The sequence below is a fragment of the Bidens hawaiensis genome, unplaced genomic scaffold (assembly GCF_021521415.1).
Source record: "Bidens hawaiensis isolate Kalapana, Puna unplaced genomic scaffold, B.hawaiensis_p1.1 tig00004857_1, whole genome shotgun sequence".
NCBI classification, from domain to species: Eukaryota; Viridiplantae; Streptophyta; class Magnoliopsida; order Asterales; family Asteraceae; genus Bidens; species Bidens hawaiensis.
In genome coordinates this window covers 1,223,969-1,251,846 of record NW_027491304.1, presented here as the reverse complement: position 1 = coordinate 1,251,846, position 27,878 = coordinate 1,223,969, and positions in this window count along the sequence as shown.

Sequence of the window (27,878 nt, the reverse complement as noted above, 5' to 3'; positions counted from 1 at the left end):
CTGCCTTGGACAATTCAAATGAGAGCCGATCTTAGCATCTAAATGAAGCATTTGTTGCATAATCATGTTCTTAGATTCTAAAGTATAGAAATTAGCTATTTCAAAAAGTATAGGATTCAAACTGTCAAACTTGTAAAGTTATGGGTCAAAACTAGGAAATGATGAAATTTTTGGTATAACGAATGAAACTAATAGTTTAAGGAATGAAGCAGTGATTTTGGTAGGACTGTATACATAATAAAGGGAGGATGTACGGATTCCAAATGAGCTCTAAACTCCGGTCCCCATTTGCAAAATCACTTAATTTCATCTGCCTTGGAAAATTTAAAGAGACCCGATCTCAGCATCTAAATGAAGCATTTGTTGCATAATCATGTTCTTAGATTCTAAAGTATAGAAATTAGCCATTTCAAAAAGAACAGGATTCAAACTGTCAAACTTGAAAAGTTATGGGTTAAAAGTAGGAAATGATGAAATTTTTGGTAAAACGAATGAAACTAAAAGATTAACGAATGAAGCAGTGATTTTGGTAACGAATGGGTTTATAGTTTTGGTAATGAATTGGTTTAAAAGTCTCTCGAATGGTGAAGAATGATAAAGTTTACTGTTCACATGAATGATACATTCAAGAATAAAGTTTGAGTAACGAATGATCACGTGAATGATAGGGAATAAGATTTGAGTAACCAATATGATAGTGCAGATGTAACAAATGTGGTATTGTAGACGAATGATCAGAGTTATACCTGAACGACACGTGTCAAAATCGGTTACTACAATTCATATAAATGATCAATTACGAGTAACGAATCTGTTTTCAAACATAACAAATCGTCATTCGAATCTTCAACACATTAATAAACAATTCAGATTCAAACTCAAATCCGGACTTCGATCAAACTTTGAATACAATTCCAAGTCCCAACAAATTCAAGGTTGAATAAGCTTTCAAGGTCGAATAAGTTTCCATTTTATTATCCAAAGCTATATTTTCCTCTTGAGAGTAAATATCAAATGGTTTTTCTTCACAGTTTGTACTCGGATCGCCAATCATGGGAGGACTGTATACATAATAAAGGGAGGATGTACGGATTCCCAATGAGCTCTAAACCCCGTTCCCATTTGCAAAATCACTCAATTTCATCTGCCTTGGACAATTCAAATGAGACCCGATCTCAGCATCTAAATGAAGCATTTGTTGCATAATCATGTTCTTGGATTATAAAGCATAGAAATTAGCCATTTCAAAAAGTATAAGTTTCAAACTGTCAAACTTGTAAAGTTATGGGTCAAAACTAGGAAATGATGAAATTTTTGGTATAACGAATGAAACTAATAGATTAACGAATGAAGCAGTGATTTTGGTAACGAATGGGTTTATAGTTTTGGTAATGAATTGGTTTAAAAGTCTCTCGAATGGTGAAGAATGATAAAGTTTACTGTTCACACGAATGATACATTCACGAATAAAGTTTGAGTAACGAATGATCACATGAATGATAGGGAATAAGATTTGGGTAACCAATATGATACTGCAGATGTAAAATATGTGGTAGTGTAGACGAATGATCAGAGTTATACCTCAATGACACGTGTCAAAATCGGTTACTACTATTCATATGAATGATCAATTACTAGTAACGAATTTGTATTCATACCTAACAAATCGTCATTCGAATCTTCAACACATTAATAAACAATCTAGATTCAAACCGAAATCCAGACTTCGATCAAACTTAGAATACAAGTCCAAGTCCTAACCAAATTCAAGGTTGAATAAGCTTTCAAGGTCGAATAAGTTTCCATTTTAATCTCCAAAGCTATATTTTCCTCTAGAGAGTAAATATCAAATGGTTTTTCTTCACACTTTGTACTCGGATCACCAATCATGGGAGGACTGTAAACATAATCAAGGGAGGATGTACGGTTTCCAAATGAGCTCTAAATCCCGTTCCCCATTTGCTAACTCATTCAATTTCATCTGCCTTGGAAAATTCAAATGAGACCCGATCTCCGCATCTAAATGAAGCATTTGTTGCATAATCATGTTTTTAGATTATAAAGCATATAAATTAGCCATCAAAAAAATTATAGGATTCAAACTGTCAAACTTGTAAAGTTATGGGTTAAAACTAGGAAATGATGAAATTTTTGGTATAACGAATGAAACTAATAGATTAACGAATGAAGCAGTGAATTTGGTAACAAATGGGTTTATAGTTTTGGTAATGATTTGGTTTAAAAGTCTCTCGAATGCTGATGAATGATAAAGTTTACTGTTCACTCGATTGATTCATTCACGAATAAAGTTTGAGTAAGGAATGATCATATGAATGATAAGGAATAAAGTTTGAGTAACCAATATGATACTGCAGATGTAACAAATGTGGTATTGTAGACGAATGATCAGAGTTATACCTGAATGACACGTGTCTAAATCGGTTAATACTATTCATATGAATGATCAATTACGAGTAACGAATCTGTATTCATACATAACAAATCGTCATTCGAATCTTCAACACATTGATAAACAATCCAGATTCAAACTCAAATCCAGACTTCGATCAAACTTTGAATACAATTCCAAGTCCCAACAAATTCAAGGTTGAATAAGCTTTCAAGGTCGAATAAGTTTCCATTTTAATCTCCAAAGCAATATTTTCCTCTTGAGAGTAAATATCAAATGGTTTTTCTTCACAGTTTGTACTCGGATCGCCAATCACGGGAGGACTGTATACATAATAAAGGGAGGATGTACGGATTCCAAATGAGCTCTAAACCCCGTTCCCCATTTGCAAAATCACTCAATTTCATTTGCCTTGGACATTTCAAATGAGACCCGATCTCAGCATCTAAATGAAGCATTTCTTGCATAATCATGTTTCTAGATTATAAAGCATAGAAATTAGCCATTTCAAAAAAGTATAGGATTCAAACTGTCAAACTTGTAAAGTTATGGGTTAAAACTAGGAAATGAGGAAATTTTTGGTATAACGAATGAAACAAATAGATTAACGAATGAAGCAGTGATTTTTGTAACGAATGGGTTTATAGTTTTGGTAATGAATTGGGTTAAAAGTCTCTCGAATGGTGAAGAATGATAAAGTTTACTGTTCACACGATCGATAAATTCACGAATAAAGTTTGAGTAAGGAATGATCACATGAATGATAAGGAATAGGGTTTGTGAAACCAATATGATACTGCAGATGTAACAAATGTGGTATTGTAGACGAATGATCAGAGTTATACCTGAATGACACGTGTCAAAATCGGTTAATACTATTCATATGAATGATCAATTACGAGTAACGAATCTGTATTCATACATAACAAATCGTCATTCGAATCTTCAACACATTAATAAACATTCTAGATTTAAACCAAAATCCAGACTTCGATCAAACTTGGTATACAAGTCCAAGTCCTAACCAAATTCAAGGTTGAATAAGCTTTCAAGGTCGAATAAGTTTCCATTTTAATCTCCAAAGCTAAATTTTCCTCTTGAGAGTAAATATCAAATGGTTTTTCTTCACACAATGTACTCGGATCACTAATCATGGGAGGACTGTATACATAATCAATGGAGGATGTACGGTTTCCAAATGAGCTCTAAACTCCGGTCCCCATTTGCAAAATCACTCAATTTCATCTGCCTTGGAAAATTTAAATGAGACCCGATCTCAGCATCTAAATGAAGCATTTGTTGCGTAATCATGTTCTTAGATTCTAAAGCATAGAAATTAGCCATTTCAAAAAGAATAGGATTCAAACTGTCAAACTTGTAAAGTTATGGGTTAAAACTAGGAAATGATGAAATTTTTGATATAACGAATGAAACTAAAAGTTTAATGAATGAAGCAGTGATTTTGGTCACGAATGGGTTTATAGTTTTGGTAATTAATTGGTTTAAAAGTCTCTCGAATGGTGAAGAATGATAAAGTTTACTGTTCACACGATCGATAAATTCACGAATAAACTTTGAGTAAGGAATGATCACATGAATGATAAGGAATAAGGTTTGTGAAACCAATATGATACTGCAGATGTAACAAATGTGGTATTGTAGACGAATGATCAGAGTTATACCTGAATGACACGTGTCAAAATCGGTTAATACTATTCATATGAATGATCAATTACGAGTAAGGAATCTGTATTCATACATAACAAATCGTCATTCGAATCTTCAACACATTAATAAACATTCTAGATTCAAACCGAAATCCAGACTTCGATCAAACTTGGAATACAAGTCCAAGTCCTAACCAAATTCAAGGTTGAATAAGCTTTCAAGGTCGAATAAGTTTCCATTTTTATCACCAAAGCTATATTTTCCTCTTCAGAGTAATTATCAAATGGTTTTTCTTCACAGTTTTTACTTGGATCACCAATCATGGGAGGACTGTATACATAATAAAGGGAGGATTTACGGATTCCAAATGAGCTCTAAACCCCGGTCCCCATTTGCAAAATCACTCAATTTCATTTGCCTTGGACAATTCAAATGAGACCCGATCTCAGCATCTAAATGAAGCATTTGTTGCATAATCATGTTTCTAGATTATAAAGCATAGAAATTAGCCATTTCAAAAAAGTATAGGATTAAAACTGTCAAACTTGTAAAGTTATGGGTTAAAACTAGGAAATGATGAAATTTTTGGTATAACGAATGAAACAGGCTTTTCTTGGCTTTTTGTTGCTTATATCTTGATCTAATCCTTGGTTCTGATTGCTTAGTAGGTTTGCTATTGATCACGGCTATTGTTATAGTTTAGTTAGATCGATACAATCCTGTTAATTGATTAAGGATCTTGTGGTTAATCAAGGTTAGGGTTTTTCTTTCAGCCGATTGAAGCTTGTTTCTTTCAGCCGATTGAAGCTTGATTAATTGATTAAGGAACTTGTGCGATCGGTTAGGGTTGTGGGGTGTTGTTCCTTGGAGTTTTGCTGCATGAATCTTGTTCTTATCCTTGGTTATCTTGTGGTTAATCAAGGTTAGGGTTTCATTCATCCAGCCGATTGAAGGTTAGGGTTTCATTCTTGGAGTTTTTTGCTGCTTGAATCTTGATCTTTTCTTTGGTTCGGATTGCTTGGTAGCCGTGGTTTTGATTAGTAACGTGTACTAGGGTTTCAATCTTTGTTGTTTGGAATCTTGGTTCTGGTGCTTGGTTATTGTTCTTGGGTGTTTATTCGTCCTAGGGTTTTGCATGGAGCAGAAGGGTGGTAATGGTTTTGTTGATCGTGTCAAGCAAGGGTTTTCAGCCAATCGGGTAACGAACATTGATGGGGTTCTTCCTCGTAGGGGGGCTCTGAAAACTGGTTCATCGGGAAACCCTAATGCTACGAGTTCGTTTGTTTCGTTTGCTGCAAACAATACATTCAATGCTCCTTTAAATGATGTTATCAACAAAGATGGTGGTTGTTCAGCCGTGGGGAACAAAGATAGTGGTTGTTCGAATGATAACAAGGTTATTGGATCAGATTCGTTAATTATTCAACAAGATGGAGGTTTTTCAGCCTTTGTCTCGGACGACAACAAGGTGTTTGGATCTGAATCTTCTAATATTCAAAGGGATGTAGGGAAGGAAAAACATATGGAAAATTCAAAGCCTTCGTATATGAGTGTTGTCCAACTTGAAAACAAGACATCGAAGGTAACATTAAGAAAATTAAATGTGGAGTCAACAATGGAAGGAGTTGATGTAGTTATCCCGGTTGAATCTGTCAAGAAAGTTAACGAAAGGTTTAATAATACTTTGTTTGGCTACTTTTTGGGTAATAGACTTCCTTTTCCGGTTGTTGAGTATTTTGCTAAGAAAAATTGGAACAAATATGGGCTTACGAGACTTATGATGAATGCGAAAGGTTCTTCTTTTTCAAGTTTCATACGGAAGCTGGGATGATGCAGCTGATTGAAGATGGTCCTTGGATGATTAGGAATGTCCCTATTATTCTTAATATTTGGACTTTGGAGTCAGATTTGGAAAAGGAGGATATACGGTCTGTTCCGGTTTGGGTCAGACTACAGAATATTCCTCTGGGTGCATTTACTGAGGAGGGTCTAAGTATGCTCGCTTCAAGAATTGGGGATCCGATAAGTATGGATTCTTACACTGCCAATATGTGTAAGGAATCGTGGGGAAGAAGTAGTTTTGCTAGAGTTCAAGTTGAACTTCATGCAAACCAGGAAATTAAGAGGAAGCTGGTTGTTGCTGTTCTGGATACGTGGGGGGAGACAAGCAAGATATCGGAGATTAAGAATGAATATGATTGGGAGCCCCCCAGATGTTCCTTATGTGAAGTGTTTGGCCATTCGAACACTCAATGCCCGAAACAAGTTCAGGAGAAAATGGTAAATGAAGAACCAATGAAAGTCAATAATGATGATGGTTTCCAGAGGGTAAAGGGAAAGAAAAAAGTTAATACGCAAGTCAAGAAACAGAATCTTGTCTATCGACCGGTTACTAAACCTGCTGTGACACAGCCTGTAAATAAACCACCCTCTCAAAGACAAGACACTAATCATCCAGTGGGTAAACCTATAACTTCTAAGGCTGTGGGAGTTGAATCAAAGGAAATGGATTCTGTCCAAACCCATAACTGGTTTGGTAATTTGGTGGACGAACCAGAAAGTGATGAAGATGAGGATGATGTGGAGGAGCTTTTTACGGATGTGGCTAACAGTATGAAAGCGGATATTGGTTCTGAGGGTGCAAGCACACCCGGTGAATTGGGTGCTTAATGGGTACTATCGCTTCATGGAATATAAGAGGGTTGAACCGCCCTCTTAAACAAAAAGAGGTTCGTAAGGTAATCCAAGATAATAATATTCAGGTGTGTGCTATTCTTGAGTCTCACGTTCAATTAAATGCGGTTTTTGATGTTTGTAAGAAGATTTGTAAAAATTGGGATTGGACTAGCAATGGTAGTGTTTGTGACAAAGGTACTCGGATTATTGTGGGGTGGAATACGGATTTGGTTGATCTTATGGTTATTGATTATTCGAACCAGGTTCTTCACGTTCAGTTAAAGTTTAAGCTGGATAATAAGGCGATGTTTTGTTCTTTCGTGTATGCTGATAATTGCTATTTGAAAAGAAGGGAGTTATGGCACAATCTTGCAGTACATATACATTTCACTCGTGGTAAACCTTGGGTTTTACTAGGAGATTTTAATTGTGCTCTCAATTTGGAGGACAGCTTACATGGTTCTTCCAAAATTTCCACTGGGATGCTTGATTTTCATGCTTGTGTTAAGAACATTGAAGTTGAGGATATAAATGGGGTTGGGCTCCAATTCACTTGGAATAATAAACCGAAAACGGGTATGGGTCTTTTCAAAAAGCTGGATAGGGTGATGGGAAACTCTAAATTCATGGAGATTTTTAATGATTCATCGGCGGTGTTCCTTCCGTACCGGATTTCAGACCACTCTCCATGTTTATTGAAATTCCCCTCTCTTATTAAAGGTAAGCCTAAACCGTTTAAATTCCCTAATTTCTTGATTGGAAAACCGGGTTATAATGATATTATTGCTAACGGCTGGAAAATTGAGGTGAATGGTTATCACATGTTTCGCGTGGTAAAGAAACTCCAAAACTTAAAACATCCAATCCGTTCTTTACTGCACCGGCAAGGCAATCTCCACAAGAAAGTTAATGATCTAAGAACCCTTCTGGATGCTTGTCAAACCCGTCTTGACATTGACCCTACTAATTTGGAGTTGATTCGGGAGCAGAGTAGTTATCTTAAGGCTTATCATGATGCGGCTAAAGATGAGGAAGAATTCCTTAAACAGAAGGCTAAAGTCGATTGGTTAAAGCTTGGTGACTCTAACACTGCGTACTTTCACAATTCTTTGAAAACGCGAAACCATAGAGGTCGTATTGATACTATAAGTGATGTTCAGGGCCAATTATTTGAGGGGTCGGATGTTCCTTCGGTGTTTGTTAATCATTTTATGAACATTTTTGGTTCAGATATGCAACCATTGAAAAAACCGGATAATCAGATTTTTACTACTAAGCTCTCGGCCTCTCAGGCGGAGCTTATGGTTAGACCTATATCCGATTTGGAAATCAAGGATGCTTTTTTCTCTATTGGGAAATCCAAAGCGCCGGGGCCTGATGGTTTTTCCTCGGCTTTCTTCAAAAGTTCTTGGAATATTGTTGGGAAAGATGTTTGTTTGGCGGTTCATGAATTTTTCAGAAAAGGAAGTCTCCTTAAACAGGTAAACCACACTATTATTGCCCTTATTCCCAAAGTGACCACCATTTTGACTCCTAATGATTTTCGTCCCATCTCGTGCTGCAACACTTTATATAAATGCATTAACAAGATTATCTCGGTTCGTATGATGAAGGGTTTGGAGTCGTTAATTGATATCAATCAGTCTGCGTTTGTTCCTGGGCGTAGGATTTCTGATAACATCCTTTTGACCCAAGAATTAATGCATAATTCTCATACTAATAATGGTCCGCCTAGATGTGCTTTTAAAGTTGATATCCAGAAAGCTTACGATACGGTCAGTTGGGACTTCATTCGTGATATTCTATTTGGGTATGGTTTCCACGATAGGATGATTCATTGGATAATGGAGTGCATAACCACTTCTTCCTTCTCGATATCCGTTAATGGGAACTTACACGGGTTCTTTAGTGGTAAAAGAGGTCTGAGACAGGGTGATCCGATGTCCCCTTATATTTTCACGCTGGTTATGCAAGCTCTCACGTTAATTCTTCATCGAAAGGTTCGTATTGAACGCTCGTTCCGTTTTCATCGTCATTGTGAAAAATTAAATATTATCAATATCTGCTTTGCGGATGATTTGTTCCTGTTTGCTCGAGGTGATGAGAATTCTGCTAAAACTATTATGGGGGCTCTGAATGATTTCAAAGATATGTCCGGGCTTACTCCGAGTGTTCCGAAAAGTACCGCGTTTTTCTGTAATGTCCCGGACCGCGTTAAAAGTGGTATTTTGAATATTATGCCCTTCGTTGAAGGAAGGCTCCCGGTTAAATACTTGGGAGTTCCTCTTATTTCTACGAGGTTAAATTACCGTGATTGTAAGAGGTTGCTGGATCGTATGGATAATCGGATTGGTGATTGGAAGAATAAAACTTTATCTTTTGCGGGCAAACTTCAGCTGGTCAAGTCTGTTCTGTCGTCCTTATATATTTATTGGTCTGTTGTGTTTTCACTCCCTTCTAGACTTATTGCTGATCTTGAGAAACGGATTAAAAATTTCCTTTGGGACTATGGTCACAATAAGGGAAAGCATAAAGTCTCTTGGGATATTGTGTGTCAGCCGAAATGTGAAGGTGGTTTGGGTATCCGGCGTATCCGGGATGTCAATAACTCTCTTCTGGTTTATCATATTTGGAGTTTAATCAATGTTCGTAATTCGTTGTGGGTTAAATGGATTCATGAGTATAAAATGAAGGGGCGAAATTTTTGGAGCTTGCAGATTCCTAACTCGTGTACTTGGGGGTGGAGGAAAATTCTTCAGTTTCGTCCCCGTATTAGACAGTTTATATGGCATGAAATTGGTAATGGGAGATCTACTTCAGTTTGGTATGATAAATGGGATGATCTTTGTCCTTTAAGTGATTATATTAACCCGAGAGCTATACATCGGGCTGGCTTGTCTTTAGAGACCTGTGTCAATGATGTTGTTCATCATAATAACTGGTGTTGGCCGCCTGATTGGATTTTGAGATACCCAATTCTTTCGAACTTAAAAGAGGTCAGTATTTGTCCGGATAAGAGGGACAAGATTGTGGTTATGGATGAGAATGGGACTTCAATGAATTTCTCGGCTTCAGGAATATGGCATCTTCTTCGGAGACCGGCTGATAAGGTGTCTTGGGTGCATGTTGTTTGGTTCTCTCAATGTGTTCCAAAACACTCCTTTATGTTGTGGACTGCGCTTCAAGATAGGTTGAGCACGCAGAATCGTATTATGGGGTGGAAAATTGGTGGGTATCCAAATCATAACTTGTATTGCTGCCTTCTTTGTAATGGAGAGCCGGATTCTCGTAATCATCTCTTCTTTGAGTGTAAGTTCTCTTCTGAGGTTTGGAGTATTGTAAAAATGAAAGGGAAGTTTCAGGGGTGCAGGAATGGATGGGCGAATATTCTTCAATATGTGTCTCAATTTGGAATGTCCAACTCTATTGATAATGTTGTTAATCGGCTGTTATTTGGGGCTTTGGTTTACGTTATTTGGAAGGAGCGAAATAACCGGCTTTTCAGGAACTCTTTGAAGACTCCTAAGATTGTTGCTGACGAAATCATTAGGGGTACTCGCCTAAAGCTTATGACTCTAAAGTTCAAGAATTCTGAACGGGTTAATCGGGTTCTCGAGGATTGGCACTTTCCGCGGGAAGTTTCCCACCAAATTGATGATAATGGTTGATTTGTTTTTTGTTTTGTTTATTTCCTTGGTCCTTGTGTAAGCTTTTGCTGTGTTTACCAGTGTTTGGTGGTTTTGGTTTAGTTTACTCTTGTATGGCATGTCATACATGAGAACTAATATGGCACTCTGTCATATTACTTGTACTTTTTTGGTTGTGTGGAATGCATTTAACCGGGTGAATCCCTTTACCCAAAAAAACGAATGAAACAAATAGATTAACGAATGAAGCAGTGATTTTTGTAACGAATGGGTTTATAGTTTTGGTAATGAATTGGTTTAAAAGTCTCTCGAATGGTAAAGAATGATAAAGTTTACTGTTCTCACGATTGATACATTCACGAATAAAGTTTGAGTAAGGAATGATCACATGAATGATAAGGAATAAGGTTTGAGTAACCAATATGATACTGCAGATGTAACAAATGTGGTATTGTAGATGAATGATCAGAGTTATACCTGAATGACACATGTCAAAATCGGTTACTACAATTCATATGAATGATCAGTTACGAGTAACGAATCTGTATGAATAACAAATCGTCATTTGAATCTTCAACACATTAATAAACAATCTAGATTCAAACCGAAATCCAGACTTCGATCAAACTTGTAATACAAGTCCAAGTCCTAACCAAATTCAAGGTTGAATTAGCTTTCAAGGTCGAATAAGTTTCCATTTTAATCTCAAAAGCTATATTTTCCTCTTGAGAGTAAATATCAAATGGTTTTTCTTCACACTAAGTACTCGGATCACTAATCATGGGAGGACTGTATACACAATCAATGGAGGATGTACGGTTTCCAAATGAATTCTAAACTCCGTTCCCCATTTGCAAAATCACTCAATTTCATCTGCCTTGAACAATTCAAATGAGACCCGATATCAGCATCTAAATGAAGCATTTGTTGCATAATCATGTTCTTAGATTATAAAGCATAGAAATTAGCCATTTCAAAAAGAATAGGATTCAAACTGTCAAACTTGTAAAGTTATGGGTTAAAACTAGGAAATGATGTAATTTTTGGTATAACGAATGAAACTAAAAGTTTAACGAATGAAGCAGTGATTTTGGTAACGAATGGGTTTATTGTTTTGGTAATGAATTGGTTTAAAAGTCTCTCGAATGGTGAAGAATGATAAAGTTTACTGTTCACACGATCGATACATTCACGAATAAAGTTTGAGTAAGGAATGATCACAAGAATGATAAGGAATAAAGTTTGAGTAACCAATATGATGCTGCAGATATAACAAATGTGGTATTGTAGACGAATGATCAGAGTTATACCAGAATGACACGTGTCAAAATCGGTTACTACAATTCATATGAATGATCAATTACGAGTAACGAGTCTGTATTCATACATGACAAATCGTCATTCGAATCTTCTACACATTAATAAACAATCTAGATTCAAACCGAAATCCAGACTTCGATCAAACTTGGAATACAAGTCCAAGTCCCAACCAAATTCAAGGTTGAATAAGCTTTCAAGGTCGAATAAGTTTCCATTTTAATCTCCAAAGCTATATTTTCCTCTTGAGAGTAAATATCAAATGGTTTTTCTTCACACTATGTACTCGGATCACTAATCATGGGAGGACTGTATACACAATCAATGGAGGATGTACGGTTTCCAAATGAGCTCTAAACTCCGTTCCCCATTTGCAAAATCACTCAATTTCATCTGCCTTGGACAATTCAAATGAGACCCGATATCAGCATCTAAATGAAGCATTTGTTGCATAATCATGTTCTTAGATTATAAAGCATAGAAATTAGCCATTTCAAAAAGAATAGGATTCAAACTGTCAAACTTGTAAAGTTATGGGTTAAAACTAGGAAATGATGTAATTTTTGGTATAACGAATGAAACTAAAAGTTTAACGAATGAAGCAGTGATTTTGGTAACGAATGGGTTTATTGTTTTGGTAATGAATTGGTTTAAAAGTCTCTCGAATGGTGAAGAATGATAAAGTTTACTGTTCACACGATCGATACATTCACGAATAAAGTTTGAGTAAGGAATGATCACAAGAATGATAAGGAATAAAGTTTGAATAACCAATATGATACTGCAGATATAAAAAATGTGGTATTGTAGACGAATGATCAGAGTTATACCAGAATGACACGTGTCAAAATCGGTTACTACAATTCATATGAATGATCAATTACGAGTAACGAATTTGTATTCATACATGACAAATCGTCATTCGAATCTTCAACACATTAATAAACAATCTAGATTCAAACCGAAATCCAGACTTCGATCAAACTTGGAATACAAGTCCAAGTCCCAACCAAATTCAAGGTTGAATAAGCTTTCAAGGTCGAATAAGTTTCCATTTTAATCTCCAAAGCTATATTTTCCTCTTGAGAGTAAATATCAAATGGTTTTTCTTCACTACTCGAATCACCAATCAAGGGATGACTGTATACATAATCAATGGAGGATTTACGGTTTCCAAATGAGCTCTAAACTCCGTTCCCCATTTGCAAAATCACTCAATTTCATCTGCCTTGGACAATTCAAATGAGACCCGATATTAGCATCCAAAAGAAGCATTTGTTGCATAATCATGTTCTTAGATTATAAAGCAAAGAAATTAGCCATTTCATAAAGTATAGGATTCGAACTGTCAAACTTGTTAAGTTATGGGTTAAAACTACGAAATGATGAAATTTTGGGTATAACGAATGAAACTAAAAGTTTAACGAATGAAGCAGTGATTTTGGTAACGAATGGGTTTATAGTTTTGGTAGTGAATTGGTTTAAAAGTCTCTCGAATGGTGAATAATGATAAAGTTTACTGTTCACACGATCGATACATTCACGAATAAAGTTTGAGTAAGGAATGATCACATGAATGATAAGGAAAAAGGTTTGAGTAACCAATATGATACTGCAGATGTAACAAATGTGGTATTGTAGACGAATGATCAGAGTTATACCAGAATGACACGTGTCAAAATCGGTTACTACAATTCGTATGAATGATCAATTACGAGTAACGAATCTGTATTCATACATAACAAATCGTCATTCGAATCTTCAACACATTAATAAACAATCTAGATTCAAACCGAAATCCAGACTTCGATCAAACTTGGAATACAAGTCCTAGTCCAACCAAATTCAAGGTTGAATAAGCTTTCAAGGTCGAATAAGTTTCCATTTTAATCTCCAAAGCTATATTTTCCTCTTGAGAGTAAATATCAAATGGTTTTTCTTCACTGTTTGTACTCGGATCACCCATCAAGGAATGACTGTATACATAATCAATGGAGGATGTACGGTTTCCAAATGAGCTCTAAACACCGTTCCCCATTTGCAAAATCACTCAATTTCATCTGCCTTGGACAATTCAAATGAGACCCGATATCAGCATCTAAATGAAGCATTTGTTGCATAATCGTGTTCTTAGATTATAAAGCATAGAAATTAGCCTTTCAAAAAGTATAGGATTCGAACTGTCAAACTTGTAAAGTTATGGGTTAAAACTAGGAAATGATGAAATTTTTGGTATAACGAATGAAACTAAAAGTTTAACAAATGAAGCAGTGATTTTGGTAACGAATGGGTTTATAGTTTTGGTAATGAATTGGTTTAAAAGTCTCTCGAATGGTAAAGAATGATAAAGCTGTTCACACGATCGATACATTCACGAATAAAGTTTGAGTAAGGAATGATCACATGAATGATAAGGAATAATGCAGATGTAACAAATATGGTATTGTAGACGAATGATCAGAGTTATACCTGAACGACACGTGTCAAAATCGGTTACTACTATTCATATGAATGATCAATTACGAGTAACGAATCTGTATTCATACATAACAAATCGTCATTCGAATCTTCAACACATTAATAAACAATCTAGATTCAAACCGAAATCAAGACTTGGATCAAACTTGGAATACAAGTCCAAGTCCCAACCAAATTCAAGGTTGAATAAGCTTTCAAGGCCGAATAAGTTTCCATTTTAATCTCCAAAGCTATATTTTCCTCTTGAGAGTAAATATCATATGGTTTTTCTTCACACTTTGTACTCGGATCACTAATCATGGGCGAACTGTATACATAATCAATGGAGGATGTACGGTTTCCAAATGAGCTCTAAACTCCGTTCCCCATTTGCAAACTCACTCAATTTCATCTGCCTTGGACAATTCAAATGAGACCCGATATCAGCATCTAAATGAAGCATTTATTGCATAATCTTGTTTTTAGATTATAAAGCATAGAAATTAGCCATTTCAAAAAGTATAGGATTCGAACTGTCAAACTTGTAAAGTTATGGGTTAAAACTACGAAATGATGAAATTTTTGGTATAACGAATGAAACTAAAAGTTTAACGAATGAAGCAGTGATTTTGGTAACGAATGGTTTTATAGTTTTGGTAATGAATTGGTTTAAAAGTCTCTCGAATGGTGAAGAATGATAAAGTTTACTGTTCACACGATCGATACATTCACGAATAAAGTTTGAGTAAGGAATGATCAAATGAATGATAAGGAATAATGCAGATGTAACAAATGTGGTATTGTAGACGATTGATCAGAGTTATACCAGAATGACACGTGTCAAAATCGGTTACTACAATTCATATGAATGATCAATTACGAGTAACGAATCTGTATTCATACATAACAAATCGTCATTCGAATCTTCAACACATTAATAAACAATCTAGATTCAAACCGAAATCCAGACTTTGATCAAACTTGGAATACAAGTCCAAGTCCCAACCAAATTCAAGGTTGAACAAGCTTTCAAGGTCGAATAAGTTTCCATTTTAATCTCCAAAGCTATATTTTCCTCTTGAGAGTAAATATCAAATGGTTGTTCTTCACAGTTTGTACTCGGATCACCAATCATGGGAGGACTGTATACATAATAAAGGGAGGATGTACGGATTTCAGATGAGCTCTAAACCCCGGTCCCCATTTGCAAACTCACCTAATTTCATCTGCCTTGGACAATTCAAATGAGACCCGATCTCAGCATCTAAATGAAGCATTTGTTACATAATCATGTTTTTAGATTATAAAGCATAGAAATTAGCCATTTCAAAAAGTGTAGGATTCGAACTGTCAAACTTGTAAAGTTATGGGTTAAAACTAGGAAATGATGAAATTTTTGGTATAACGAATTAAACTAAAAGTTTAACGAATGAAGCAGTGATTTTGGTAACGAATGGGTTTATAGTTTTGGTAATGACTTGGTTTAAAAGTCTCTCGAATGGTGAAGAATGATAAAGTTTACTGTTCACACGATCGATACATTCACGAATAAAGTTTGAGTAAGGAATGATCACATGAATGATAAGGAATAAGGTTTGAGTAACCAATATGATACTGCAGATGTAACAAATGTGGTATTGTAGACGAATGATCAGAGTTATACCTGACTGACACGTGTCAAAATCGGTTACTACAATTCGTATGAATGATCAATTACGAGTAACGAATCTGTATTCATACATAACAAATCGTCATTCGAATCTTCAACACGTTAATAAACAATCTAGATTCAAACCGAAATCCAGACTTCGATCAAACTTGGAATACAAGTCCAAGTCCCAACCAAATTCAAGGTTGAATAAGCTTTCAAGGTCGAATAAGTTTCCATTTTAATCTCCAAAGCTATATTTTCATCTTGAGAGTAAATATCAAATGGTTTTTCTTCACTGTTTGTACTCGGATCACCAATCAAGGGATGACTGTATACATAATCAATGGAGGATGTACGGTTTCCAAATGAGCTCTAAACTCCGTTCCCCATTTGCAAAATCACTCAATTTCATCTGCCTTGGACAATTCAAATGAGACCCGATATCAGCATCTAAATGAAGCATTTGTTGCATAATCATGTTCTTAGATTATAAAGCATAGAAATTAGCCATTTCAAAAAGTAGAGGATTCGAACTGTCAAACTTGTAAAGTTATGGGTTAAAACTTGGAAATGATGAAATTTTTGGTATAACGAATGAAACTAAAAGTTTAACGAATGAAGCAGTGATTTTGGTAACGAATGGGTTTATAGTTTTGGTAATGAATTGTTTTAAAAGTCTCTCGAATGGTGAAGAATGATAAAGTTTACTGTTCACACGATCGATACATTCACGAATAAAGTTTGAGTAAGGAATGATCACATGAATGATAAGGAATAAGGTTTGAGTAACCAATATGATACTGCAGATGTTACAAATGTGGTATTGTAGACGAATGATCAGAGTTATACCTCAATGACACGTGACAAAATCGGTTACTACTATTCATATGAATGATCAATTACGAGTAACGAATCTGTATTCATACATAACAAATCGTCATTCGAATCTTCAACACGTTAATAAACAATCTAGATTCAAACCGAAATCCAGACTTCGATCTAACTTGGAATACAAGTCCAAGTCCTAACCAAATTCAAGGTTGAATAAGCTTTCAAGGTCGAATAAGTTTCCATTTTAATCTCCAAAGCTATATTTTCCTCTTGAGAGTAAATATCAAATGGTTTTTCTTCACACTTTGTACTCGGATCACTAATCATGGGAGGACTGTATACATAATCAATGGAGGATGTACGGTTTCCAAATGAGCTCTAAACTCCATTCCCCATTTGCAAAATCACTCAATTTCATCTGCCTTGGACAATTCAAATGAGACCCGATATCAGCATCTAAATGAAGCATTTGTTGCATAATCATGTTCTTAGATTATAAAGAATAGAAATTAGCCATTTCAAAAAGTATAGGATTCGAACTGTCAAACTTGTAAAGTTATCTGTTAAAACTAGGAAATGATGAAATATTTGGTATAACGAATGAAACTAAAAGTTTAACGAATGAAGCAGTGATTTTGGTAACGAATGGTTTATAGTTTTGGTAATGAATTGGTTTAAAAGTCTCTCGAATGGTGAAGAATGATAAAGTTTACTGTTCACACGATCGATACATTCACGAATAAAGTTTGAGTAAGGAATGATCACATGAATGATAAGGAATAAGGTTTGAGTAACCAATATGATACTGCAGATGTTACAAATGTTGTATTGTAAACGAATGATCAGAGTTATACCTCAATGACACGTGACAAAATCGGTTACTACTATTCATATGAATGATCAATTACGAGTAACGAATCTGTATTCATACATAACAAATCGTCATTCGAATCTTCAACACATTAATAAACAATCTAGATTCAAACCGAAATCCAGACTTCGATCTAACTTGGAAAACAAATCCAAGTCCCAACCAAATTCAAGGTTGAATAAGCTTTCAAGGTTGAATAAGTTTCCATTTTAATCTCCAAAGCTATATTTTCCTCTTGAGAGTAAATATCAAATGGTTTTTCTTCACAGTTTGTACTTGGATCACCAATCATGGGAGGACTGTATACATAATAAAGGGAGGATGTACGGTTTCCAAATGAACTCTAAACTCCGGTCCCCATTTGCAAAATCACTCAATTTCGTCTGCCTTGGACAATTCAAATGAGACCCGATATCAGCATCTAAATGAAGCATTTGTTGCATAATCATGTTCTTAGATTATAAAGCATAGAAATTAGCCATTTCAAAAAGAATAGGATTCAAACTGTCAAACTTGTAAAGTTATCTGTTAAAACTAGGAAATGATGAAATTTTTGGTATAATGAATGAAACTAAAAGTTTAACGAATGAAGCAGTGATTTTGGTAACGAATGGGTTTATTGTTTTGGTAATGAATTGGTTTAAAAGTCTCTCGAATGGTGAAGAATGATAAAGTTTACTGTTCACACGATCGATACATTCACGAATTAAGTTTGAGTAAGGAATGATCACATGAATGATAAGGAATAAGGTTTGAGTAACCAATATGACACTGCAGATGTAACAAATGTGGTATTGTAGACGAATGATCAGAGTTATACCAGAATGACACGTGTCAAAATCGGTTACTACAATTAATGATCAAATACGAGTAACGAATCTGTATTCATACATAACAAATCGTCATTCGAATATTCAACACATTAATAAACAATCAAGATTCAAACCGAAATCTAGACTTCGATCAAACATGGAATACAAGTCCAAGTCCCAACCAAATTCAAGGTTGAATAAGCTTTCAAGGTCGAATAAGTTTCCATTTTAATCTCAAAAGATATATTTTCCTCTTGAGAGTAAATATCAAATGGTTTTTCTTCACAGTTTGTACTCGTATCACCAATCATGTGAGGACTGTATACATAATAAAGGGAGGATGTACGGATTCCAAATGAGCTCTAAACCCCGGTCCCCATTTGCAAACTCACCTAATTTCATCTGCCTTGGACAATTCAAACGAGACCCGATCTCAGCATGCATCTAAATGAAGCATTTGTTACATAATCATGTTTTTAGACTATAAAGCATAGAAATTAGCCATTTCAAAAAGAATAGGATTCAAACTGTCAAACTTGTAAAGTTATGGGTTAAAACTAGGAAATGATGAAATTTTTGGTATAACGAATGAAACTAAAAGTTTAACGAATGAAGCAGTGATTTTGGTAACGAATGGGTTTATAGTTTTGGTAATGACTTGGTTTAAAAGTCTCTCGAATGGTGAAGAATGATAAAGTTTACTGTTCACACGATCGATACATTCACGAATAAAGTTTGAGTAAGGAATGATCACATGAATGATAAGGAATAAGGTTTGAGTAACCAATATGATACTGCAGATGTAACAAATGTGGTATTGTAGACGAATGATCAGAGTTATACCTGACTGACACGTGTCAAAATCGGTTACTACAATTCATATGAATGATCAATTACGAGTAACGAATCTGTATTCATACATAACAAATCGTCATTCGAATCTTCAACACGTTAATAAACAATCTAGATTCAAACCGAAATCCAGACTTCGATCTAACTTGGAATACAAGTCCAAGTCCTAACCAAATTCAAGGTTGAATAAGCTTTCAAGGTCGAATAAGTTTCTATTTTAATCTCCAAAGCTATATTTTCCTCTTGAGAGTAAATATCAAATGGTTTTTCTTCACACTTTGTACTCGGATCACTAATCATGGGAGGACTGTATACATAATCAATGGAGGATGTACGGTTTCCAAATGAGCTCTAAACTCCATTCCCCATTTGCAAAATCACTCAATTTCATCTGCCTTGGACAATTCAAATGAGACCCGATATCAGCATCTAAATGAAGCATTTGTTGCATAATCATGTTCTTAGATTATAAAGAATAGAAATTAGCCATTTCAAAAAGTATAGGATTCGAACTGTCAAACTTGTAAAGTTATCTGTTAAAACTAGGAAATGATGAAATATTTGGTATAACGAATGAAACTAAAAGTTTAACGAATGAAGCAGTGATTTTGGTAACGAATGGTTTATAGTTTTGGTAATGAATTGGTTTAAAAGTCTCTCGAATGGTGAAGAATGATAAAGTTTACTGTTCACACGATCGATACATTCACGAATAAAGTTTGAGTAAGGAATGATCACATGAATGATAAGGAATAAGGTTTGAGTAACCAATATGATACTGCAGATGTTACAAATGTTGTATTGTAAACGAATGATCAGAGTTATACCTCAATGACACGTGACAAAATCGGTTACTACTATTCATATGAATGATCAATTACGAGTAACGAATCTGTATTCATACATAACAAATCGTCATTCGAATCTTCAACACATTAATAAACAATCTAGATTCAAACCAAAATCCAGAATTCGATCTAACTTGGAAAACAAGTCCAAGTCCCAACCAAATTCAAGGTTGAATAAGCTTTCAAGGTTGAATAAGTTTCCATTTTAATCTCCAAAGCTATATTTTCCTCTTGAGAGTAAATATCAAATGGTTTTTCTTCACAGTTTGTACTTGGATCACCAATCATGGGAGGACTGTATACATAATAAAGGGAGGATGTACGGTTTCCAAATGAACTCTAAACTCCGGTCCCCATTTGCAAAATCACTCAATTTCGTCTGCCTTGGACAATTCAAATGAGACCCGATATCAGCATCTAAATGAAGCATTTGTTGCATGTAACGATTCCGGCAAATTCAGGTATACCCTAGCCGGAATATACTATTTACGTGTTATTTAATATTGATTATATGAGTTATAACACATTGATACGAATATATATGGTTCACAGTATGAATCATACTCAATTATATAGTGAATCGTATTGGGATTACAATTAATCATTGATCGGTTATTGAAACCCGAACGAATCGGGAATTACATTATAGACGATGTATATAATGTTTAGTGATATTTACGAAGTATTAATGCTTCGGGATAGGTGAATTATAGCACAGAAAAAGGATTTCGATTTAACGGTACGTCGGTACGCTAAATGAAACCTTTAACACCAAACCAAGCAAGAGACGATCAATCAAGCCGAAAAAGATGCGTAATTATTAATAATATGATGTTTTAATGTCATGGGTTAAGTTTTTAAAGTTTTTAAATCAGTTGTATATAAATTTTATTTTAACCCGAAAAACAACCATTTTAGGCTCGTTTCAAGCCGAATTACGAGTTTAAACGAGAAACGAACTGAACCAGATTATCCACAACATTATCCGGATTGTGTAATCCGAATATGTGGCTTAGAATGGATTTGTGGGACCCACCCCCACCCATTACAAGGACCGATCGGCCCTAACCATTACCATATCACTTCATTTTTTTTTTTTTTTTTTCATTATCAAAAACTCTCTCAACTCTTTTCCTACATTCAAGTGTTCTTCAAGATCCTCATTTTCAACCAAGAACACAAGGTATAACATATGTTTTGAAGCTTGAATCTTGTTTTCTAACTTCATGATCTTGAGAAAAGGAGGTTTCAAATGTAAAAATGGGTGAAAACCCGAGTTGAAACCGATTCTCGCATGATCAAGTGATGTATACAAGTTATACAAAGGATCTTGATCCAAGTGATGAGTTAAAAGAGTTTATAACGAATTTTTACGGTTAAAATCTTGTTAAAATGAGTTTCCAAGTGAAAGATGGGTGAAAATCCGAGATGAAACCGACTCTTGTATGATCAAGAGATGTATACAAGTTATACAAGGGATCTTGGTCCAAGAAATGAGTAAAAAGAGTCGGGAATGGATTTCTACGGTTAAAACCTTTGTTTTTACTTAAAAACCGACAATTTGAAAGAAATGGTTTGATTGTTGGTATAGTTTGCTTGGTGTGGTGTTGATGTGCTTGTAAGTGTTGTATCTAGCGGCTAGCAAAGGCTAGAAACCGAGATCTTTGCGATCTAAAGCTAGAAAACACAAAATAGTTCGGTTTTCGTGTGTTATGAAAAAATGGACAGATTTACGTGTGCTTAGAGTCGGGTCACGAAATTTCACAGAGATGATCTACACATGAAAATATGAGATCTGTGAATTTTTGGTAATTTTTGGATAAAAGATGAATATTTGGTGAATTTAATGCTCGGTTTTGGCCAAAAATAGTGAAAAATAGCAAAACATGATGAAAAATTCCGGAAAATTTAAGATAAGCTTTTTATAACATATAAAAGTCACCCACAAAATTTGAGCTCAGTTGGAAAAGTCTAAGTAGGCTTTTCGGTGAAACGAGTTCTAGGGCTTTCTAGCTCGGTTTTGGGTGAAAATGGCTTGAAAAATAAGTTTTAAATTCTGGAAAAATTCCAGGGAGTTATGAGGATGATAAAGATCATCCCAGAAAAATTTGGGATTTTTCTAAAGTGTTTTGGTATTTTTTATATATTTAGTGTTTTAACAAGATTTAAAAATAGATAAATAAATGTAAATGTAGGAAAATAAATCTGGGAAAATTCCAGAAAGTTATGAGGATGATAAAGATCATCCCAGAAAAATTTGGGATTTTTCTAAAGTGTTTTGGTATTTTTGATATATTTAGTGTTTTAACAAGATTTAAAAATAGATAAATAAATGTAAATCTAGGAAAATAAATCTGGGAAAATTCCAGAAAGTTATGAGGATGATAAAGATCATCCCAGAAAAATTTGGGATTTTTCTAAAGTGTTTTGGTATTTTTGATATATTTAGTGTTTTAACAAGATTTAAAAATAGATAAATAAATGTAAATGTAGGAAAATAAATCTGGGAAAATTCCAGAAAGTTATGAGGATGATAAAGATCATCCCAGAAAAACTTGGGATTTTTCTAAAGTGTTTTGGTATTTTTGATATATTTAGTATTTTAATAAGATTTAAAAATAGATAAATAAATATAATATAAGAAAATAAATCTGGAAAATTTTTACAAAATTCCTTTCTATCAAATTAAGTTTTGTGCAAAATTTCAAGACCCGAGACTAATCGGGTAATTATTGGTGCTAAAAAGAACATAAAAACAAGTTTTTTAAAGCTTAAAACGTGTAAACCGGCAAAGTTCGCATAAGCGAGCTGACTGGTACATGAAAACCCTAAAAATAGACTATTTCATAAATCTAAGTAAATTAAGTAAAAATAAATCATCCGAAAATAATTCGGATGATTTGGGTAATTTTACCCGATGTTACCGTTTCCGGCACCGAAATACCGGAAACGGGCCCCGCGGCCAAACGGGGTGTCAAACCGAGCTATAATTTCATCACCTTAACTAAATTGACTGTCAAACTCTAAGCAATGTCAATCTGAGTCCTTAGAAGTGTCACGGGGTTAACATTGTCCCCGAATCGAGTACAGTACTGGGTTAACAATGTTCCCAGATGTACCGATTGCTATGTATTTAAGTTATGGGAATTATATAGTAACGACTAGATATTATATTACAGATCCAGGCACGTAGCTGTTCCTTATATTACTCACCAACTCACAACAAGGTGAGTTTTCACGAGCCCCTTTTAATGAATTGTTTTAATTATATTTTCCCGGGGCGGAAAACATGTCTTATTTAAAGTATTTAAGTACATACCGATCGTATGGAAATACTTGTACATTTATATATATATGGGCTGATGCATAGAATATATAAAATGTTTATAATGTGTTATTGTTCTGGGGTAACATAGTTCCCAGGGGTTATTATTGTTCTGGGGTAACATAGTTCCCAGGGGTATTTATTGTTCTGGGGTAACATAGTTCCCAGGGGTATTTATTGTTCTGGGGTAACATAGTTCCCAGGGGTTATTATTATTCTGGGGTAACATAGTTCCCAGGGGTTATTATTGTTCTGGGGTAACATAGTTCCCAGGGGTTATTGTTGTTCTGGGGTAACATAGTTCCCAGGGGTTATTATTATTCTGGGGTAACATAGTTCCCAGGGGTTGTTATTGTTCTGGGGTAACATAGTTCCCAGGGGTATTTATTGTTCTGGGGTAACATAGTTCCCAGAAAGTTATTGGAAATGTTCTGGGGTAACAAAGTTCCCAGCATGATTATATTGTTAATAAATGATTATTAAAATGATTTGTCAGTGTTTATTTAAATTAGTGAAACTCACCAACTATTCGTAGTTGACCCGTTTTCTTTACATGTTTTCTAGGTATGCCCAAGTTGGATTGATTGATGTTTGCTTAACTATCTGTGCTACCTGTTGGAAGCTTGCTGCTCTTTGTTTTGTAACGAATTTATTAATGTCTTATCGGTAAAATATGTGTGTAACACCTAGACAGTAATGAAACTCGCAACAATGTAATATGTTATAAATTAATGTAGTGGTATTTTCTTTATAAGCAATGCTGTTGATATCAGATGTGTCTGTTGCATCCCGTGTACGTTTCCGCCGCGGTTACGGGGTGTTACAGAACTTGGTATCAGAGCCATTGGTTATAAAGAATTAGGATGTCTGAAAAAGATACCTAAAATATAACCAGTAGCTCAAGTATTATAGGATCTGAATATCAACTAATAATATATTGTGACGAGATCGGGATGAACTTGGATGGACAAGTGGGTTATTATGGTCCGGAACATAATAACAGACTTGTCTGCACGAGGGAATTCAGGGGAAGTCACGGGGGACTTAAATAGGTAAAATTGGCAACATATGTGTAAATATATGATAATATTATTATGTGGTAAAGTTGTATAAATAAGTATGTGTTAATCTAATTATGAATTACACTACGAAAGGGACTATATGTTTGTTAACTTGTGTGCAGGTAAAAATGTCAAGCCCGCATAGCTTATCTGTAGAGGAGGATCCGGAGGAGGTTAGCCCCGGAAACTCCGGGAGCTTACACGTGTCATCCGACTCCGAGCCTAGCGAGGCGAGTCACAGGAGCTCGAGTCAGTCCACCCCGGCCCGGATCGTCAGATCCCCTACTCCCCTCGCACCGCAGGCCACCTCTGTCCCTCCGGGATTTGGTCCCCGCCTTACGGCGCGGATCAGCATCCCGCGTGTCCCACCGACCTCTCCCCCACCCCGACCTGCTACTCGTCGGGGAGAGTCCTCATCCCAGCCCGAGCCGATGGCTCTACCTGTCTGGGGCCTTCCCAGACAGGAGCGGGATTCGGTAGCCTGGCTACGAGTGCTCACAGAGCAAGTAAATGAGCACTCAGCCGCCCTGACCGTGGGGGTACAGAGGCGAGTGTACCTTGGTGATCGCATACTGGATTGCCAGTATGCAATCGACCGGTTGACCAGGGAGAGCTCGTACTCCCTAATGATGGTTCAGCGGTTGGAGGCGTGGCTCCGGGGGGTGGTGGCAGTAGTGGTGGCGATGGTGGCAGTGATGATGTGGTGGGCATACCACCGTGTTTAGTAGTTATGTTTGGTTGGGGTTAGTCAGGGACCATTTTCTTTTTGATACTCTGTGTAAGTAGTTAGTGGTGATACTAACACGGAGTGAATCTTGGTTAGTTATGATACAACCACTGGCCCCTAGGGTGGGTCTCTTGTAGGGCATATCACTATAGATACTTTTGGGTATCATTCAAGCACTGACCCCTTTACGGGTTATGTTGAGATGATACCGACATAGGGCCCTTGTAATAAAATTAGTTATGTAATGTTGACTGAAAGTATGTAAGCTGATGTTTGTGTAATATGAATCAATGTTTACTAATGAATGAAATATGTATTGTGTTTTATGTTTTGAGATGGTATTGATTATATATATTTCTTTGATGATTGTGTAGAATGGCACCGAAACGATCAACGAAAATATCGGAAGTAGATGTGAGCCGTTTGATTGCTCAACAGTTGGAGGCGGCGATACCGGATATAGTATCGCGCATCGCCGCCAGTATTAATAACTCGACCAATCCAACCCCTCCGAGCAATCAAACGCCCATAAATAATGACGGGGAACAAAACGCTAATCCTCCAAGGAATGACAACACTATGCCGAGTACTGACGCACCGCCTACGGTGGTCGCTACCGACAGTAATGGCCCTATCCCTACTGTAGAGACCAACCGCACTGGACCATCCAGGGGTTGTTCAATCAAGGATTTTATGCTATGCAAGCCTTTAGAATTTAACGGGTCGGAAGGACCGAATGGGTTAGTGAAATGGTTAGAGAAAATAGAATCAGTGGTAAATATCAGCAACTGTCCCGAGGATTGTGTCGTTAAGTACGCCACCTGTACGTTCACAGACCATGCCTTGACATGGTGGAACACCATAGTACAGACTCGAGGTCAGGCGGCGACAAACCGCATGACCTGGGCAGAGCTTAAGGATCTTGTTTTGAAACATTTCTGCCCAAAGAATGAATTGCAGAAACTGGAACATGAGTTGTGGAACCTAGAGATGCATGGGGCGGACCACTTGGGATATACCAACCGGTTTAATGAACTGTCACGATTAGTGCCGTGGTTGGTCACCCCAGAGTCAAAAAGGGTGGAACGTTATATTTGGGGACTTACTCCAGTAGTGAGGAGCATAGTTAACGCGGGAGGGCACCAGACGTATGAGGGTGCAGTGACACAGGCTGGTATTGTCACGTATGATTTCTTGAGGAGCGGATCGATAAAGGCGACGGGAGAGTCGGCCGGGGGAAAGCGAGGTACGTATGACAATAGGATCCGAGAGAAGCAGCAAAACAAACGAGCTAGGCCCGCTGCCCAGAGCTATGCCATGACTAGTTCGGGCGGAAGGCAAGAACCGCAGAGGGGAACGTTTCCTAAATGCGGGAAATGTGGTTACCACCATAGTGGCGTGTGCAAGGAGGTGGTGTGCCACCGGTGTGGCAGGGTTGGACACTACGCACCAAATTGTAAGACAAATCTGAACAACCTGAACCGTCAACCGCAACCAATTCGTGCGCAACCATTTAGAACTCAACCAGCCCGACAGCAGAACCCGCAAGGAAACCAGATGGTGACCACTAGCCGTGCTTGCTACGAATGCGGCAGCACGGATCACTTCAAAAGGAACTGCCCGAAACTGAATCAGGGAGGAAACGGGAGACAACTCGCGGGTCAGCCATCGGCGTCCAATCCGGCGCGAGGCCGGGCATTTGTGATGGGAGCGAACGAGGCGCGCCAGGACCCCAGCGTAGTGACAGGTACCTTCCTCGTCTCTGATCATTACGCTTCTGTATTATTTGATACAGGCGCCGATAGAAGTTTTGTCTCCGTTAGGTTCCTTTCGATAGCAAACCTTCCTATTGGTGAAACCATAGAACCCTACACCGTAGAGGTCGCTAACGGTAAAACCATGATAGTTAATCGGATTGTTCGGAATTGCCCTTTTATTCTGAGCGAACAATCCTTCCTGATTGACTTGTTACCGGTAGAATTGGGTAGTTTTGACGTGATAGTGGGAATGGATTGGTTGGCTCGTAATAGGGTAGAAATAAACTGTGAAAAGAAAACCGTCAAGATCCGGGTGTCGGATGACGAGGAGGTATTAGTGCAGGGAGAAAAATCCGGCACCATGATACCATTTATATCCCACCTCAAGGTGTTGAAATATATACGTCAGGGATGTGTGGCGTATCTAGCGAGCCTGACGGCCGCTGATTCTGAGGAAAAACGGGTGGACGATATTCCCGTGGTGCGCGAATTTCCACAAGTTTTTCCAGAGGAACTTCCTGGATTACCGCCAACCCGACAGGTCGAATTCAGAATCGATCTGTTACCACAAGCTGGCCCTGTTGCTAAGGCCCCTTACAGACTTGCACCGTCCGAGATGCAAGAACTATCCAACCAGTTGCAGGAATTGTTGGATAAGGGGTTTATACGTCCCAGTTATTCCCCGTGGGGTGCACCTGTACTATTTGTGAAAAAGAAGGACGGAAGCCTTCGAATGTGCATTGACTACAGGGAATTGAACAAATTAACCATCAAAAATAGATATCCTCTTCCCCGAATCGATGATTTGTTCGACCAACTACAAGGTGCGAGCTATTTCTCAAAAATTGATCTTAGATCGGGATACCACCAAGTTAGAATTCAAGAGGAGGATATCCCAAAAACCGCGTTTCGGACTCGCTACGGCCACTACGAATTTTTAGTTATGCCTTTTGGGCTAACAAATGCGC